Source organism: Notamacropus eugenii, chromosome 2, assembly GCF_028372415.1.
Source record: "Notamacropus eugenii isolate mMacEug1 chromosome 2, mMacEug1.pri_v2, whole genome shotgun sequence".
Taxonomy (NCBI): Eukaryota; Metazoa; Chordata; class Mammalia; order Diprotodontia; family Macropodidae; genus Notamacropus; species Notamacropus eugenii.
The window spans coordinates 91,176,395-91,195,779 of record NC_092873.1 but is presented as its reverse complement, the minus strand read 5'-3'; the positions used below and the strand labels follow the sequence as shown (position 1 = coordinate 91,195,779).

General features: G+C 42.5%; 1 protein-coding gene across 2 annotated transcripts in view; it reads right to left on the bottom strand.

Annotated features, from left to right (window-relative positions):
* The window catches only part of PACSIN1 (protein kinase C and casein kinase substrate in neurons 1), a 110,059-nt gene that overhangs the window by 17,081 nt on the left and 73,593 nt on the right, over positions 1–19,385 (bottom strand). Inside the window, exon 2 of one of the 2 annotated variants that reach the window (XM_072641802.1) lies at positions 7,832–7,877. The exons of the other annotated variant lie outside the window; for it this stretch is intronic. The gene's annotated coding sequence lies outside the window, so the exon portion shown is untranslated. The remainder of the gene's footprint in view (positions 1–7,831; positions 7,878–19,385) is intronic. 2 annotated transcript variants of the gene reach the window in all.

Below are 19,385 nucleotides of genomic sequence, written 5' to 3'. Positions count from 1 at the left end.
GAATACTCTATATCTGCCCCACCCCTTTGATCTCTGCCACATAGTCTCAGATTGCTAAGTTCCAAATTTAAGGGTTCTACAAACGCTGTCCATCATCCTCCACTCCCCCATTCCTCCCACTGCAGCAAAGGAGAATGCCAGTCACAAAGGATGCACCCTCACACGACTCTCCAATGATGAAATCTTAATTCAAAGTCATTCAAACTATGAAAATTAAAAGGCAGTAACAAAAGGTATGATGAGGTACAGTAGGTGACTTGAATTAGACAAGTAGCAGCAAATTTATAGAGATATGGTGGCATTCTGGTTCTCCCTCTCATTTTTAAAAAATTAATTTATTTAATTTTAGTTTTCAATGTTCACTTCTGTAAACTTTTGAGTTTTAAATTTTCTCTCCTTCCCTCCCTTTCCCACTCTCCCCTCCCCAAGATGGCATGCAATCTGATAAAGGCTCTACATATGCATTCTTATTAAACATATTTTCACATTAGTCATGTTATAAAGATGTGTGTTCATCCTCTGTTGCCGAAGACCACATATGCCATCAGAAAAATAATGACATGACTTGCATTTGACTTTGTTTCGAGTGAAGGAAGGCTGTGCAGGTCACCAGCCTCACTTCTCCTCCAGAGCCATCTGAATCCAGTGACCAGATATTCATCAGGATGACTGGAGATGACCCAGGAGGAGGCAATTGGGGTTAAGTGACTTGCCCAAGGTCACACAGCTAGTGAATGTCAAGTGTCTGAGGTGAGATTTGAGCTCAGGTTCTCCTGACTCCTGCACTGGTGCACTGCATCACCTAGTTACCCTTCATGTTATAAAGAAGAGTTAGAATGAATGAAGGAAACCACGAGAAAGAAAAAACAAAACAAAAAAAGAGAAAACAAGCAGTATGCTTTGATCTGCATTCAGATTTCATAGTTCTTTCTCTGGATATGGACTGCATTGTCCATCATGAGTTTTTTGGAGTTGTCTTTTTGTCCCATTGCCAAGAAGAGTCTATCAAAGTTAGTCACCTCACAGTGTGGCTGTTACTGTGTACAAGGTTCTCCTAGTTCTGCTCACTTCACTCAGCATCAGTTCATGTAAGTCTTCCCAGGTTTTCTCAAATTCTGCCTGTTCATCATTTCTTATAGCACAATAGTAGGTTTCATTCATATACCACAACTTGTTCAGCCATTCCCCAACTGTGGGCATCCCCTTGATTTCCAGTTTTTGGCCACCACAAAAAGAGCTGCTATAAATATTTTTTGTACATGTGGGTCCTTTTCTCATTTTTATCATCTCTTTGCTTCCCTCTCACTTTAAAAGGGGAAATTGAGGTCCACCATAGGAAAGTGACTTGTTTGAGGTCAGATAGGTAGGTAGGAAGAAGATTGAGCCAGGCTTAAAACCTTGTGCCTCAGATTCTTTCTGCCATATTACCCTCTCTCCCTCCCATTTGCTACCTTCACAGTGCATACTATGCACTCAATAAATGCTGGCCAGCCTATGGATATCCCCCCTTCCCCATCCCTGTTTTCAGTATTCTAAGCCATTGTCAAGGATCTCCCTAAGAGATAGATACCACCTCCCAGTGACTCCCCACCTCCCTCCTCTGCAGTAAAGCCCCATGGCCCAGCTTAAACCTCTGGTTCTTCTACTTCATTTCCTCTGTCCTGCGTATAAGCTTCTGCAGGAACAGTCAGCTCTCCCTAGGCCCAGGTGTTACTTTCATCTTCCCCAATTCTGCCTATTCAAATGTTTCTTTTCCTTTAAAAACTTAACCTCTTCTTTCTCACAGTCTTTCCTGATCACCAGCACCCTCCCTTACAGTGATCTCTCCATCTTCACATTTCTTATAGAATCCTTTGGATCTCCCTTATGTTCCTATCGATGGTCATGCGATAGTCCTATTTTAGAGGTGTGACATCTTGGAGGATAGCGATTATGTCACTGTCCATCTCTGCATTCCCAGTGCCTAAATCAGGGCCTGGCTCCCCAATATGAAATAAACAACTACTTGTTGAATGGGATATGTTAGGATCCCTCGGTGTCCAGATGGCCCTATCTTCCTCATCCCCTCCCCTATTAGAGACTCAGTTTCTCCTTGCCCCTTTCAGCTACAGCATGCTTCTGCCAATGTCCCAGGTGCCCCTGGTAAAGCCAACAAGGGGCGCAGGCCTTGAATTTCCCACTCCTCCCCTCTTCCTTTGAGCAGGGACTGCCAGACCTGACCCTCCTCTTACAAAATGATCATCTGCCTTCCTCTGGCCAGTGGATCAGCTGGGATTTGCTCAGCTGTCTGTGTGTTGATCTGCCCTTGATCCATCTGTCTGCATCACTGCCTGTCCAATTTAGCCTGCAAGTTCCTGCAGGGCAGAGACTGTGACTCCTCCCCCACCTCCAATAGATCCTCTGCCAGTCTCTTAATGCGCAGAGAAAGCTCAACACCCACCCTTGCCCAGGAACTCCAGGGCAGACAAACTAGAAAGGGAGGAGAACTAGGCCTCAGAGAGTGAGGCCTGTGGTTCAGCCAAGACCCACCCTGAGCTACAAACCCTGGTTTATGGGATTGCAGAATTTAGAGCTAGAAGAACCCATCTAATCCACATCACTCATTTTTCAGGGAAATTAAGTCTCCAAAAATAGAAGTGACTTGGCCAGTATCACAGAGGTAGCTGAGATCCAAAACCTGGTCCTTTGACTCAAAATAAAATGCTTTTTCATCACACCATACCTCTAGTGGTCCTACTCAGCTCAGTTACCCAAGGACAGTCTCCCTCTGCCACAAAACCCTGACCAATGAGCACCTTAAGAGAATGACATTCAATCTGGGAAGTCAAGGAGATGCCCCACCCCATCTGACTTCCCAGCCTAGCTGCCCCTCATAACCTAAGAGATTTCCATACATCCCAAGCAGCAGAACCAAGGAAAGCAAGGTCTGGGATCCTCTAAAATCTTCACAAGAAAAGATGATAAATTCAGTCACTATAAGGCATAAATGGTTAATAAGAACCTTTAAAATAATTATATTATTATTAATACTTTCTACCTATAACCAAATAAGCTTCCTCCACAGCTATTGTCCGGTTTGATCATCAAAACAACTGAAATTGTTCTTTTCAAAGCTACCAACTATCTTTTAATTGTGAAATATGGTTCTCCCACTTCCATTGCCAACATGCTTGACCTTGGCAGCATTTGTCACTGTTGATCCCCTTATCTTTCAGGATACATTTCTCCTTTCCAGGTTTCCCTGATACAGCTCTCTTACTTGCTTACCCATTCCTCAGTCTCCTTTGCCGGATTCCCTAATTGTAGGTGTATCCCAAGGACTCTGTCATGAGCTTCCTTCTCTTTCCTCACTCTTTTACCTGGTGACATTATCAGCCCCAATGAGTTTAATTACTTCCTCTATGCTGATGACTCCCATATCTTTATACCCATCTATCCATCTCTCTCCTTAGAGGGCACTTCAAATTTAAATCCTATCAGCCTCTGAGACTTCCTCAATATGTCCAAAGCAGACCTCATTATTTTCCTTCAAATGTTTTTGTGTTGTGTCTGACTCTTCATCACTCTGCTTGGGATTTTCTTGACAGATATACTGAAATGGTTTGCCATTTCTTTCTCCAACTAATTTTACAGATGAGGAAACTGAGATAAACAGGGTTAAGTGACTTGTCCAGGGTCACACAGCTAGTAAGTGTCTAAAGCCAAATTTGAATTCAGGAAGATTTGAACTCTAGACCTGGCATTCTGTCCACTGCGCCACCTAGCTTGGCATCCCATGCATCAAAATGCACCATCATCCCTCTAACAATCCAAATTCAAAATCTTATGGTCACTTTTATTCACTACAAATAATAATAATAAAATACCACCTAACATTTGCAATAATGTCTTATTTAATCCTCTCAACAACCCTATGAGGTTTATATTATTAGTTAAAATCCTGATTCCAATTCACCTCCCTTGTCAGCTAAACCACAGTCCTTCTCTCAGTCATTTGCTAAATCTTGTCATTTCTACCTCCATGACATTTCCCTCATATGTTCTCTTCTCCCTGATCCACATAGTTGGCATCATATTCCAGTCCTTCATCATCTCTCATCTGAGCTATTGCCTCGAGGCCACATGCTACCCTCTAGTCCTCAAGTGCGGCCCTTTGATTGAATCCAAACTTCACAGAACAAATCCCCTTAATAAAAGAATTTGTTCTGTAAAACTAGAATTCGGTCAAAAGGCTGCACTCGAGGACCTAGAAGGCCACATATGACCTTGAGGCCACAGGTTCCCCACCCTTGCATCCAATCCAATTCTCTCATATCCTTCATCTCCCACTGCCCAGCTTTTGCTCTTGTTGTCCTCCATGTCTAGAATCCAATCCCACTACACCTCACTTCTTAGTATCCTTAGTTTCTTCCAGAATCAATTTATTCACCATCTTGTACATGAAACCTTTACTGATCCTCTCAAGATACTAATAATGCCTTCTCTTTTCCCTCAGAAAGAAATCACATTTATTTTGAATATATTTTATATACCTACATATTTTGCATGTTGCTGTTTCTATAGCATGTAAGGTCCTTGAGAACTGTTTCATTTTTGTATCTGCATTTTTATTCCTTAATAAATGCCCCTTGATTGACTGATTAGTTGGTCAACCCTTGAGGAAGGGAGAGCAGGAACTGTGATTCTCGTTACTCAGGTGAGGCCCAGGAAGGTAAAGTTAATTGAACAAGGTTACACATCCATACTGTGTGTTCGTCCTTCGTTGCCAAAAAAGGCCATGCCATCAGAGCAATGATGACATGACTTGCACTTGACTTTGTTTTGAGTGACGGAGGGCTGTGCAGGTCACCAGCCTCACTTCTCCTCCAGAGCCATCTGAATCCAGTGACCAGATATTCATCAGGATGACTGGAGATGACCCAGGAGGAGGCAATTGGGGTTAAGTGACTTGCCCAAGGTCACACAAGCTGGTGAGTGTCAAATGTCTGGGGTGAGATTTGAGCTCAGGTTCTCCTGACTCCTGCACTGGTGCTCTACCCACTGCACCACCCAGCTGCCCTAACACATCCATACTAGTGACAAAAGGAAGCCTAAACTCAGATCTCTAGGCTTCTAGCCCAATATGCCATGGAGGAAAGAGGCTAGGCTTGGTAATCAAAGAATCTGGATTCAAATCCCACCCCTGCTCATTCCTGCCTGACTACCTAGGCAAGTCTTATACCAGCTACATGACCTTGGGTAAGTCATTTTCTGAGTCTCAGTTTCCTCATTTGTAAAATAAGGGTATTGGACTAGATGACCTCTGAAGTCTCTTCTACCTCTAGAAATATCACTCTATGATTCTATTTTATCCTGTTTATAGCTTATTTGTACATAGCTGTTTGAATGTCATCTCACATAGACCATGAGGTCCTTGAGAGTAGTGATTGTCTTTTACTTTGCTTTGTATCCCCAGCACTTAGCACATAGTGTCTGGCATATAGTTGGTGCTTGATAGATGCTTACTGACTGTCTGCCTGCCCATGATCCCTTCTCACTCTGTCTATGATTGTCATACAGGGCTCTTCGCACCATTCCACTCACCCCACAACAAAAGAACAGAAGACTGGTTGAAAAGTGATGGGCCTACATCCAGCTGAGCTGGTGAGGTTGGGATGGAGTTAAAACATTATAATGCTCAAATAACACCCTGAGATAATCACCTAATCTGTCTACGTGTGATGTCATAAACACTAATAGAGGATGACCAGCAAAGTCTTTCTGTCTGGTTCTGGGATTCCTGAACCTTCCCCTGTAAACAGATGACACAGCATACAAGTGGGCAGGCGAGAATGAGACCCAGCAAATACAAGGTCTAGTCATCAGGTGTGGTTAGAGTCAGAGACCACAAGACAGAAAAAAAATCTAAACTCCAACCTGTGTCTGGCTGGGGAGGAACAAGAAAGCACTGACCAGCATAGAAACACAGAGTATCAAAACTGGAGAGCTCCTCGGAGGGTCGCTGACTCTAGTGCTTACATTTTACAGATAGGGAAATGGAGACCCAGAAAGAGACTTGCCCAAGGTCACACAGCTGGCCTGCGGCAGGAGCAAGACTCAAACCTATGACCCATGTTCTTTCCAGGGTAATTCCTCATTGCTATAATCAGAGATCTTTGATCATACCCCTCCTCCTCCAACCATTCACATGTCTCTTGTGGTGAGGCTGGGTCATTAGAAGAACCCTTTTCAGGAACTTTCCTTTCCTAGGTGCCCAGCAAAAATAGTGGTATAATTGGTTTAAAAGAGAAAGCATTGGTCTAAGAGTTAGGAGGTTCAGATCTGCTGTTGATTCACAGTGAGAACTTGGGTAAATCACTCCCCTGCATGGGGCCCAGTTTCCTCAGCTGTAAAATCTCATCTAATCTGAACCTGAACAGGAATCCCTCTCTCCTGCCCCAAGCAATTTTTCAAGCCTCAGCTTGAAGAAATCCACTATCCCTAGGGGCAGATTATTCCATCTGAAGACTGCCCTGATTTTTGGGAAGTTGCGCCTGACATCTAGACAAAACCTACCTCTTCAACTTCCACCCACTCTTTCTTGGCTCTCAGAATCATGCCCTCTGGGAATAAGGAAAATAAGTCTCCTCTCTTTTCCATATGACAGCCCTCCAAATATTTAAAGACAGCTCCCATATTTCCCCTAAATCTTCCCTTCTCCAGGCTAAACATTCCCAGTTCCTTCAAGAAGATGTGCCCCTGGAATGATTTCCAGTAACCCTTCCCATACTAAAGACCCTCCAGCTGTCAATGTCCTTCTTAAAATATATGACCCCAAACTGGACACAAAACTTAAGGCATGATGCTTCTGTTCTGTAACTCATTGGTTCTCTGACCCTGGGCTCCTTTGGACCTGGAGTCAGGAAGACTTAAGGTTAAACCCTGCCTCAGGTACTGCCTAGCTGTGGGACCCTGGACAAGTCACTTAACCCCAATTGCCAAGCCAAAAAAAATTAGGATAATACTAGTACCTACCTCTCAGAGTTGCAATGAGAAGCAAATGAATACACAAAGTGTTTTGTAAACCTTAAAAGGCTCTATGTAAATGAGAGTTGTTACTGTTTAGTCATTCCAGTTGTGTCAGACTCTTCATGACTCCATTTGGAGTTTTCCGGGGAAGGATACTGGAGTGGTTTGTCTTTTCCATTATTTTACAGATGAGGAAACTGAGGCAAACAGAGTCAAGTGACTGACTCAGGGTCACACAGCTAGTAAGTGTCTGAGGCCAGATGTGAACTCAGGAAGACGAGTCTTCCTGATTCAAATACCAGTGCTCTATCCACTGCACCTTTGTCTTGGTGAATTAAAGGGAAGAGAATCTTTGTCCATGCCTAGGCCTGCAGAGACAGCTGTGCTTGAGGCACTTAGATGGCTCAGTGGATAAAGCACTGAGCCTGGAATCAGAAAGACCTGAATTCAAATCTGACCTCAGACACTTACTAGCTAGTGTGTGACCCTGGATAAGTCATTTAACCTCTGTTTGCCTCTGGGGAAGGAAATGGTAAACCACTCCAGTATCTCTGCCAGGAAAATTCCATGGACAGTCATGGCATGATATGATCCAGGGGGTCACAAAGAGTCACACATGACTGAACAATAACCTGGAGAATCTGGAGATGAGCCATGAACTGGGGTCAGCAGTGTTGGAGGGCATGGAAGGAGAGGAAGTAGAAGGGGGCTACCATGCTCCTAGTTCTGAGATATGGGTTATCTTAGATATATAAAACTCACATAGTACCAAGTAAGGGTATAGCTGTGCCCCGTTCCTGTCTCGAGTCCTTTCTTTACCTACCTTCCTCCTTTAATGGAGTTCCCCTTCAGAAACACAGCCAAGGGACCTGAGATAGGGACAGAGAGTCACAAACACTTATAAATGGAGGAAGAAACAAAAGCCTAGAGAGACTGTGACTTCCCCAAGGTCACATAGGTGGTTAAGCCTATAACTCCATCAGGAATACAGCTATGGGCAAATGGGCTGTGAGTGAAAAGGCCTTCCTTCCATTGCATCATGCCATCTCTAAATTTCCTTCAGAATTGAGACCTTGCTCCCACTCTCCTCCAACATGAACTTGAGCTCCTCACCTCTCACTAAACTGGACTTACCTTCAGGAGCCCAGCACACCTGAGATCTAGCCAAGACTGACTAAGAAAAGAAACCTTTCTTTGGAGAAAGAGAAAAGGTTTGATGGACAGGGGAGCCAAGGTCTAGTTCGAGCTCTTTCACTAACTTATGTGACCTTGGACAAATCACTGCAAGTCTTGGGTTCACCCTCGTAAGATGGGTACAATGCCATCAGCCTGTAGCTCTCAAGGTTGTCAAAGGAGAAAATGTTTTCAATAAATAGCACTTTGGAAAGTATAAGCTGCCACAAAATTGTTTTGTGGCTGGTGGAAGGTGTTCAGCATGATGACTACATGTCACCATGGGATACCTTTCCTAATGCTTGTAATAGGGTGCTGTGTATTATTACTATTTGTGTGACCTTGGGCACACCTAACCTCTTTAGGACTCATTTTCTCCCTTGGAAGATGAGGAAGCTTGTAGTGTCTAAGATTTGGAGCTAGAATAGATCTTAGAGATTATCCAATCCAACTTCCTCATTTTATTGGATAAGAAAACTAGGGCCCAGAGAATAAAAATGAATTGTCCTAGGCCACAATGGTGGTAAGGAACAGAGATTTGAACCCTTGACTCCAGAATGGGGGTGGGGGGGAGTGGGAGGGAGATTTCCTAATGTATCATGCTGTCTTTAAATTCCCTTCCTCTAAATCTTGATAGGCAGAGCCACAGATAGGAAAGGCTGTTGTTTTTGGAGTTAGAGACAATTGGTTCCAATTCTGGCTCTACCATTTACTCCATGACGCCCTGGGCAAGTCATATTACCTTTAGGCCTCACTATTCTCCTCTGTAAGATGAAAGGATTGAGCTAATTCAGTGCTTCTTAAACTGTGGGTCTCAACCCCAGTTTAAGAAGTGCTGAAGGGGTCTCAAGTGGAAAAAGTTTAGGGAGCCCTGAGCTAGATGAGCTCTGAAGAGAAGACCTCCTTATTGTTTTAGTCATATCTGACTCTTCATGACCCCATCTGAGGTTTTCTTGGTAAAGATACTGGAATGGTTTGCTATTTCCTTCTCCAGATCATTTGACAGACAGGGAAACTGAGGCAAAGAGGGTTAAGAGACTTGCCCAGGGTCATACAGCTAATAAGTGAAGCCATATTTGAACTCAGAAAGATGAGTCCTCCTGCCTCCAGACACTCTATCTACTGAGCCACCTAGCTGCCCTCTGAGGTCCTTTCAAGCCAAATTCCTCATTGCAGACAACTCAGCAGAGGTAATATACAAACAGCTTGGAAATAGGGTAGAAGGAGAGATTCTGAGAGTTTAAGATCCCAAAGGTCATCCAAAGAAGCCCGGAAGCTGGTCTTGGAAGGCCCGGAACCTTCACTTGTTACCTGTGATGACAAAGGTAGAAAATCTTAGAGACAGGATCAGCAGGGAGATGAAATACTACCCTGAAAAGCAGAGCTGGGCTCTAACTCTGAGGGAAAGAAGCCATGACAGCCACAGACACTCTGGGAAAGAAGAGAATGTCATATGTAGAAGGGGGGGACCATGTAGAAGAAGGTCTACATGGTGGACAAGGTTCCTAGAACAAGAGGGTGTCCTGAGTAGGCATCTCCAGAAGGGGGCCCCTCACAGACATGCTGTACATCTCAGAAAGCTCCTGAACCTGGGAAGATTGCTTCTGAACCAGTGCAAAGTGAAGTGAGCAGAACCAGAACACTTTACAAGGTAACAGCGATATTGTAAGGATGATCAGCTGTGAAAGACTTAACAATGTAATAGATCAATACAGTGATCCAAGATAGCTCCATAGACCTTAGGGCGAAAAATGCTATCAATGACCTGTGAGTGCAGACTGAAGCATAGCTTTTCACTTTTTTTGCAACATGCCTAAATGACTTTACAAGTAGAGTGAATATCTTATTTCTTGCCTTCTCAATGAATGGGAGAGAAGCTAGAGGGAGGGAGAGAATTTGGAACTCAAAATTTCAAAAAAAAGTAAAAAATGAATTTTTAAAAAAATAATCAAAAATAATAGTCAGAGATCCTCTTGAGTACAAGGACTGGTTCATTGTTTCAATTCAACCAATTTAATTAAACAATTATCTCCAATTTATTCTGTTTATGTGAGAAAGCTGGGTGGCACAGAGTCAAGAAAAACTGAGTTCAAATCCTGTATCAGATATGTACTAGCAGTATCATCCTGGGCAAGTCACTTAGCTTTTATTTGCCACAGGTTCTGGAGATACTAATAGCATGAAAGTATTATGTCTCGTGGAAGTTGTGAACAGATCCAACCGTTCTGGAAAGCAATTTGGAATAATGACCAAAGGGCTATAAAATTGTGCCTACTCTTTGACCCAGGAATACCATTTTTTAAGTCTGTATCCCAAAGAGATCATAAAAATGGGAGAAGGACCCACATGGACAAAAATATTTATAGCAGCTTTTTGGGATGGCCAAAAACTGGAAATTGTGGGGATGCTTATCAATTAGGAATGGCTGACCAAGTTGTGGTAGGTAAATGTGATGGAATACTATTGTGCTATAAGAAATGATAAGAAGGTAGACTTCAGAAAAACCTGGAAAGACTTATATGAACTGATGCCGAGTGAGGGGAGCAGAACCAGGAGAACATCGCACACAGAAACAGCCACAGTATGTGATGACTGACTTTGATAGACTTAGCTCTTCACAGCACTGCAAGGACCTAAAACAATTCCAAAAGACTCATGATGGAAAATGCCATCCACATCCAGAGAAAGAAATATGGAGTCTGAGTACATCTTTTTTTGTTTTCTTTTCTTTTCTTTTTCATGGTTCCTCCCATTCATTCTAATTCTTCTGTACAACATGACTAATATGAAAATACGTTTAATAGGAATGTATATGTAGAGCCTATATCTAATTGCATGCCATATTGGGGAGGAGGGAGGGAGAGAAAATTTAAAACTTATGGAAGAGAATGTTGAAAACTAAAAATAAATAAACTTATTTTAAAAAAAAGAAGAGCCTATATCAGATTGCACATTGTCTTGGGGAGGGGGGCGGAGAGGGGGAGGAAGAACATTCAAAACTCAAAATCTTATGGAAGTAAATGCTAAAAACTAAATATAAATAAATTATATAACAGAAAAAAAGATTGCCTCACTTTTTTTCCTGTCATCACTTGAAGACCATTTCATCCAAGGTTCTGGCAACTTCCCTGGTTGCCTCTGCCCCCACCCACAGAGTTTTCCAATTAAGATTTATTCTTTCCCATGTGTGATGCTGAAATGATGTTTTGTTGACTTAACTATTACCAGACTGTCTGACTGGTTTGTGAACTATAACCCACCTCCACATCCCAAGACCTCAAACTGGAGGAACTGATGGGCACATAACTTGTTGCCAAATGATCGATTTGGTGATTCCAATTGGGGGAGTTGGTTAGGGGAAGGGAGGAGCTTTCATAAAGATCTGGTGAATTTTCCTTTGTACTTCACTCCTTTCACTACATCCTTTATGAGAAGTTTGGGGGCCATTTGGAGTTTGTAGAAAGGCAGAAAAGAATTCAAGCCAATATTGGCATCCAGGTCACGGACAAAGGACGGATGCTCTGCCTAGAATGTGTCACAGTGGAAAGAGCTCTGGATATGAGCTCAGTTCACATTCCAGATTTGCCACAATAGCTATAGGTCCTTAGAAGAATCACTTATGCTCTCAGTGCCAGTTTTCTGATCTGTGAAATGGGAATAATAATAGCATGCACTTCAAGGGTTGTTATCTCAAGTGGGACATAAGAATATTTTTGTGCTCATTGTTATTTAGTTGTTTTTCAGTCATATCCAACTCTTTGGGACGCCATTAGGGGCTTTCTTGGCAAAAATACTGGAGTGATTGGCCATTTTCTTCTTCAACTCATTTTACATATGAGGAAAGTGAGGCAAACAAGATTAAGTCGCTTGTCCAGAATCATACAGCTAATAAGTGTCTGAGGCTGGATTTGAACTCATGAATATGGATCCTCCTGACTCCAGGCCCAGTACTCTATCCATTGAATGATAGAGAGAGAGAGAGAGAGAGAGAGAGAGAGAGAGAGAGAGAGAGAGAGATGGATAGATGGATAGATAGATAGACAGACAGACAGACAGACGGATAGATGGATGGATGGATAGATGGATGGATGGATAGATAGGCAGAAAGATGATAGATGTACATACCTACACACATATAGATACAGATATAAATGCAATATATGCATGTATAGGTATATGTTAGCTATTATTTTTAATTTTTAAAAATTCTAAACCTAAAAAAATATAAAAAACTCCAAGTATTTCTACATAAAAATTAAAACATAAAAAGACCCATGAAACCATGGATTTCTTCCCAATATCATTTGTTTTTTTCAAAAAATATATTAAAAATTCAACACAGAGCTTTCAAAACTATCCTCCTTAACTACTTCCTTCTGAATTTCCTTCCATTCTTCTTTATTCATGTTTAAAACTGTTTCAATGACTCTGCTCTTTTTTTCTTTTCCTTCCTTATTTTTTTGGGGGGAGAGGAGCATCATTATTGCTTCTCTGATATTTTTCTATTAATATTATCATCTCTGAAATGAGGACGTTGGACCAAATGACCTGTAAGACCCCTTCCGGTTCTAAATCTGTGGTGAAGTTTAGAGAGGCTGGTCTAGACCCAGAGTAATTAATTTTTCAGCTATAAGGACACATGCAGTGTGGGAGGAATTGGTGTGGAGGGGAAAGGAATCCACACTGATGAAATCATGACTCCCCTAAGTATTGAAATACAGTGCTAGGCACACAGTAGGGTCAATGCTACCTAAAAACCAGCTGTATCCTTATGGGATGGATGAGCTCTTCCTTTTTAAAGAAGCCTGACCTTGGAACCAAACCTGCAATGAAAAGGCTGGAATCAATGGGTTGACCTCAGGCCAGAGGTGTGTGATTATTTAGCCATCAGCTGGCTTAATAGTAGTTCATCCAAAAAAGATGAAGGAGTTTTTGTTGACTCAATATGAGTCAATAGTGTGACGCATCAGCCAAAAAGGCTAATGTGATCTTGAGCTGAATTAGCAGAAGAGCAGGGTACAGAGCAAGGGAGGTGAGAGGGAAGGAAAGAAGGAAGGAAGGAAGGAAGGAAGGAAGGAAGGAAGGAAGGAAGGAAGGAAGGAAGGAAGGAAGGAAGGAAGGAAGGAAGGAAGGAAGGAAAGAAGGAAGGAAGGAAGGAGGAAAGGAGAGAAAAAAGGAGAGAGAGAGGAAGAGAGGGAGGGAAGGAAGGGATTTGACATTGCTGATCCCCTTGTCCTAGATATTCTCTCCTCTCTAGATTTTCATGACACTACTGTCTCCTGGTTCTCTTATCTATCTAATTGTTCCTTTCCAGTTCTTCCCATTACTTTTCACCTATTCCTATTCCCTATTCCCTTTGCTCATTCCTCATCTATTTCATACCCATTGCGTTCCCCAAGGTTCTACCCTAGCCTTCTTCCCTTTCCCCTCTGTACTGTCCTCTTGGTGTTCTCATCAACTCCCATAGGTTCAATTATCATCTTAATGCAAATGATCTTTAGATCTGTACATACAACCCTAGTTTCTGGAGCTCCAGTCCTACATCACTAATTGCCTTTTGGACATCTCAGTCTCAACATGTCCAAAACTGGGCTCATTATCTTTTCCCCCAAATCCTCCCTTTTCCTACTGTCAAAGATGCCGCCACCTTTCCAGGTATCCAGGCTCCCAACACTGGAGCCATCTTCAACTGTTCATTCTCACTCACCCCACATAATCCTGTCTTTTCTACCTTTACGATATCTCTCATATATGTGTCCTTTTCTCCATGCACACAGCCACAAAAATAGGTGAGGACACCATCACCTGTCACCCAGACTAGAATAGCCTGCTAATTGGTCTCTTTCCCTCGTCTCTCCCTTTTCTCATCCATCCTCCATGCGGTTGCCAAGGTGGTTTCCCTAAAGAAGACCATGTCACTCCATTGCTCCATGAGCTCCAGTGGTTCCCCCATGACCTCCAGGATCCAATATAAACTTCCCTGTTTGGCATTTAAAATTCTTCTTATCTGATTCCTTCTTTCCTTTCTAATCTTGTACTTTATTCCCCGCCATGTATATATCACAACCCAATGATGATGGCCTCCTCGCAGTTCTTCAAACACAATGCTCCTGACTCTTTAGACTGGAATTCTTTGCTCTCTCATCTTTGTCTCTTAGTTTCCCTGAATTCCTTCAAGACTCAACTCAAATCCCACCTTCTAAAGGAGGCCTTTCCAGGTCCCCCTTCCCCCAGCTTCTAATATCATTGCCTTTCAGAATGCCTTCTATCTATTCTGAACTATCCTTTATGTAGCTAGCTATTTACATGTTGTGTCCTCTCTCCCCAACTGGGGGCAGAAAATGAGGCTGGTGACCTGCACAGCCCTCCCTCACTCAAGTCAAAGTCAGCTGCAAGTCATGTCATCATCTCCTCTTTGAGAACAAAGGACAAACCACATAACCACAACCTCTCTCCCCAATTAATAAGCTGCTTGAGGGCAAGAGCTTGTCTTGGTTTTCTTTCTATGCCCAGTGCTTAGCCCAGTCCCTGGCAAATAATAAAGACCTGATAAATGCTTACTGTTAAAGCAGATGCTGGATGACCATTGCCAAGGATGATATAGCAGGGTGTGGGGCAGCTAGGTAGTGCAGTGGGTAGAGCACCAGTGCAGGAGTCAGGAGGACCTGAGTTCAAATCTCACCTCAGACACTTGACACTCACTAGCTTGTGTGACCTTGGGCAAGTCACTTAACCCCAATTGCCTCATCCTGGGTCACCTCCAGCCATCCTGATGAATATCTGGTCACTGAATTCAGATGGCTCTGGAGGAGAAGTGAGGCTGGTGACCTGCACAGCCCTCCCTCACTCAAAGTCAAGTGCAACTCATGTCATTATTTCTCTGATGGCATGGTCTTCTTTGGCAACAAAGGATGAACACACACACATATAGCAGGGTGTCCTATCATGTGATGGAAGTTTAAATTAGATGGTTCTCTAAGATTCCTTATAATAATAATTCACATTTTTACAATGCAATTACTTCAAAATAGGGCAGCTAGGTGGTGCAGTGGATAGAGTGCTGCGCCTAGGGATGAAGACCTGAGTTCAAATCTACCCTCAGACACTTACTGTGTAACCCAGGGCAAGTCACTTCACCTTGTTTGCCTCAGTTTCCTCATCCATAAAATGAAATGGAAAAGGAAATGGCAAACCACTCCAGCATCTCTACCAAGAAAATCCCAAATGAGGTCACAAAGAAACAACCAAACAGCAACAATGCTTTCAAACACCCCTTGTAAGGTAGATAATATAAATTTGTTTTGGTCTCAGTTTGTGATTTTAGTCAAGTAGGGAATACCCATTATGGAAATTCTCTACACCAGCGCAGATCAACAGATTACCTGTGACATAATCTCATCATGCTTTGCAATTGACCCTTTCTATCTTCTCACATAACTCCCACCTTGGTTCATATACTTATCACCGCTCGCCTAGATAACTTTAATCCTAAACTTTAAACCTAGATCCCCCTAATTGGTCTCCCTACTTTAACTTTCTCACCATACCAGTCCCTCCTCTATTTTCCTTAAGTGCAGATCTGACCATGACACTCCCTTACCCAATAAACTGCAGTGGCTCCCTATTGCCTTTAGTATAAAATCTAACCTCCTATTTAGCTTTTTAAACCCTTTACAACCTTGCCCCAAACTACCTTTCCAACTTCAAAGTACTTTACTCCCCTCCCTCTCTCCTTCCCTGGCCAAATTTACCTTCTATTTCTCCAGTGTGACCCTCCACCTTTCATTTCTGGGTCTTTGTCCTAGCTGTCAACCAAACCTAGAAAGAACTACCTCCTCACTTATACCTGGTAAAACCTTTCTCTTCCTTCAAGACAAAGTTTGGTTACCACCTCCTACATGAAGTCTTTTCTGATCCCCCCAGTTGCTAGTGCTATCTCTGACTAACTACCTTTGTTTACCTGTTTACATTTTGTTCACTCTGTATTGATTTTGTACATGCACACATATGTATATAGATATACATGTGTATGTATATTAATATACACATGTGTGTTAAATTTGCATAGTACATACATACTATTACACACATATCTATTTGTTGTCTTCCCCAGTTAGCATGTGTTTGGGGTAGATAGTTGGTCCAGTGAATACAGTGCCAGACTTGAAGTCAGGAAGACCTGAGTTGAAATCAGGCATCAGACACTTACTAGCTGTGTGACCCTGGGTAAATAACTTAATCCTGTTTGCCTCAGTTTCCTCATCTGTAAAAATTGGAGAAAGAAAATGGCAAATCACTTCAGTATCTCTGCCAAGAAAACCCCAAATGGGGTCACAAAGAGTCAGACACAACTGAAAACAAGAAGAAGAAGTAAGTTTTTTATAAGTGGGAATTGTTTCATTGTACTTGCATCTCCAGGGCCTGGCCAAGTGTTTGGCACTCTACAGATGCTTAATAAAAACTTGATTGATGGAATGATTAAAAGAGCTGCCTGGGACATAGAGATATTATTGACCATGATGACACAACTCTTCTGTGTCAGAGCTAGGATTTGAACTTGACCCCAAAGCCAGTTCTCTCTATCTACTACGTACATCATCCTGCCTTTTGCCAGGATTGTTAGCCCTGTTTAAAAAATGAGGAAGCTGAAAGTCAAAGGAACAAACTGACCTGCTCAGGGTCACACAACTAGGCAAATGTTGGGGCTGGATGCCATTCCAGGGCTCCTGACTCCCATACCTTAACACACTTTCCTTTCCACCAAGCTTCCTTTGTCCCTAAAATCCTTTCATTGGGAGTTCTTAATCTAGGTCCATGGATGGATTTCAAGGTACTAAGATAGGGAAAAAAAATGTTTCTTTTTGCTACCTCCTATCTGAAATTTAGCATTTCCCTCAATTATTTAAAAATATGATACTGAGAAGGGTCTGTGGGCTTCCCCAGACTGCTAAAATGGTCCATGACATAAGAAAAGTCAAGAATGCCTGCTCTAATTCAAAAGAATTTATTGGAAGACAGTGTGTGTGTGTTCATCCTTCATTGCCAAAAAAGACCATGCCATCAGAGAAATGATGACATGACTTGCATTTGACTTTGTTTTGAGTGAGGGAGGGCTGTGCAGGTCACCAGCCTCACTTCTCCTCCAGAGCCATCTGACTCCAGTGACCAGATATTCATCAGGATGGCTGGAGATGACCCAGGATGAGGCAGTTGGGGTTAAATGACTTGCCCAAGGCCACACAGCTAGTGAGTGTCAAGTGTCTGAGGTGAGATTTGAACTCAGGTCCTCCTGACTCCTGCACTGGTGCTCCATCCACTGCACCACCTAGCTGCCCCCAAGTGGAAGACAGTATGATACAATACAAAGAGCACTGGCTCAAGAGTCAGAAGATCTGGGTTCAAGTCCTTCCTCTGATGCTCATTGCCTTAATGTCCTGAGTGTCACATCCTCAATCTGCCTCAGTTTCCTCAGCTGTGAAATTAGGGAGTTGTACTAGAAAGCATTTGAAATCCCTTCCAACTCTAGATCTATGATCCCATGATAATAATAATTGATAAGCATTGAAGACTTCTTCCTCTACTGAACTTGAATGTGTTTCCTTTATATATTTTTATATATTTTGTTGGACTGCATGCAGCCTGACTCAGAGACAGTGGAATAGACCTTATGTCCTTATCCCTTAATTTCCTTCCTCAGGCTAAGTAATCTCAAACTTCTGACTATCCTAGGAACCCTTTATTACATATGTGGTTTACCTGGGAACCTCCCAAAGCTCTCCAGGTTCTGATCTCAGCCTTCTTGCTACGTTGTTGCTAGGTCTTGACTCCAAGAAACACCTTCTATATACGTACACCCCACACTGTACACACCCAAAGCCTTTCACCCTCCAGTCCTGGGTTGCCCCTTCTCACCATCACTGCATTCCCTAGCTAACGGCCTCCGTGAATTCTATCCTTCCAAGAAGGGCTGATCCCCAAAACAGGAAAACTATACTAGAGGGGCAGGTGCTGAGCTCTGAATATCATTCCAGAACTAGAGAGGTTTCAGTGGGACTAAGATTAAAGACAGGTGACTTTAGGGAAATGGAGAATGGCTCTGATTATCAGGGACTGTCCCAACTGGAAAAAAGTTAAAGTTGTAATAGAGTTCTGCTTGCTTCTTACCTGTGCAGTGAGACCAGGCTGAAATTCCTCCACTAGTTGGTTGTCAGCTGTCTTTCTTAACCAACTCTCCTCCCTCCCACTCCTAAACACTGAACTGGGATCTTTCTCTCAGGGGACACTCCCAGATGGGACATGTCCATCTCTTGTCTTGGGGAATATTCCCAACACACATCTCCAGGTTTGTTCTCTGGAACACCCAGAGAGCTCTCCAACCTTCTCTGTTGTCCCTTCATTCTGGTTCTCTCCCTTCATCTACTCTTATCCCTCTACTTTTTTTCCCACTGGGAAATCTCTTTCTAGGTGAAAACAATCAGAATTAATCTGGCTTCTGTTTTGCTTCTCTCATCAGGTGCTAAGTGACCTTGGGTCATTTCATTTCTTCAAGCCTCAGATTCCTTCTGATAATAAGCTTAGTCTTGACTACCTCATTGGGCTCTTGTGAGAATAAAGTGAAATACTTTATTTGAAAGAGTTTTTAGTTCTAGTTCTTCTTCTGCTATTACCTTGGAACACTGGACAAATCATTTTCCCCAAAGTCTCATGTGATTTACTCTGGGTCCCAATCAGCCCATTTTCCTCAGTATGGGAGCTCACAGAATCACATCTTAGAAGTTACCTAGTAAATTAACAATCAACATACACTTATTAAACTCCTATTATATTCTAGGTACAATTCTAGGCACTGGAGAGAAAAAGACAAAAATGAAATTGACCCTCTCATCAAAAGTCTTTTGTTGTATTCAAAATATTTCAACCTCCTCATTTTACAGATGAGGAAATTGAGACCCTAAGAAGCTAACAGACTTGCTAAGGTCACACAGTTGAGAGCAAGGCAATTCCCAAGCTGGAGATTTTACAAGTAGAAAAGATAGATTCAGTAGTATTAGTAGTGGGGTAGTTAGTTAGTAGTATAAGGTGTATTATATAATATAATATAAAATACAATATATTAGTAATACAAAGCAGGCAACTAGGTGGTGGAGTAGATAAAACACCTGAAATGGAGTCAACAAGGTTCATCTTCCTGAGTTCAAATCCGG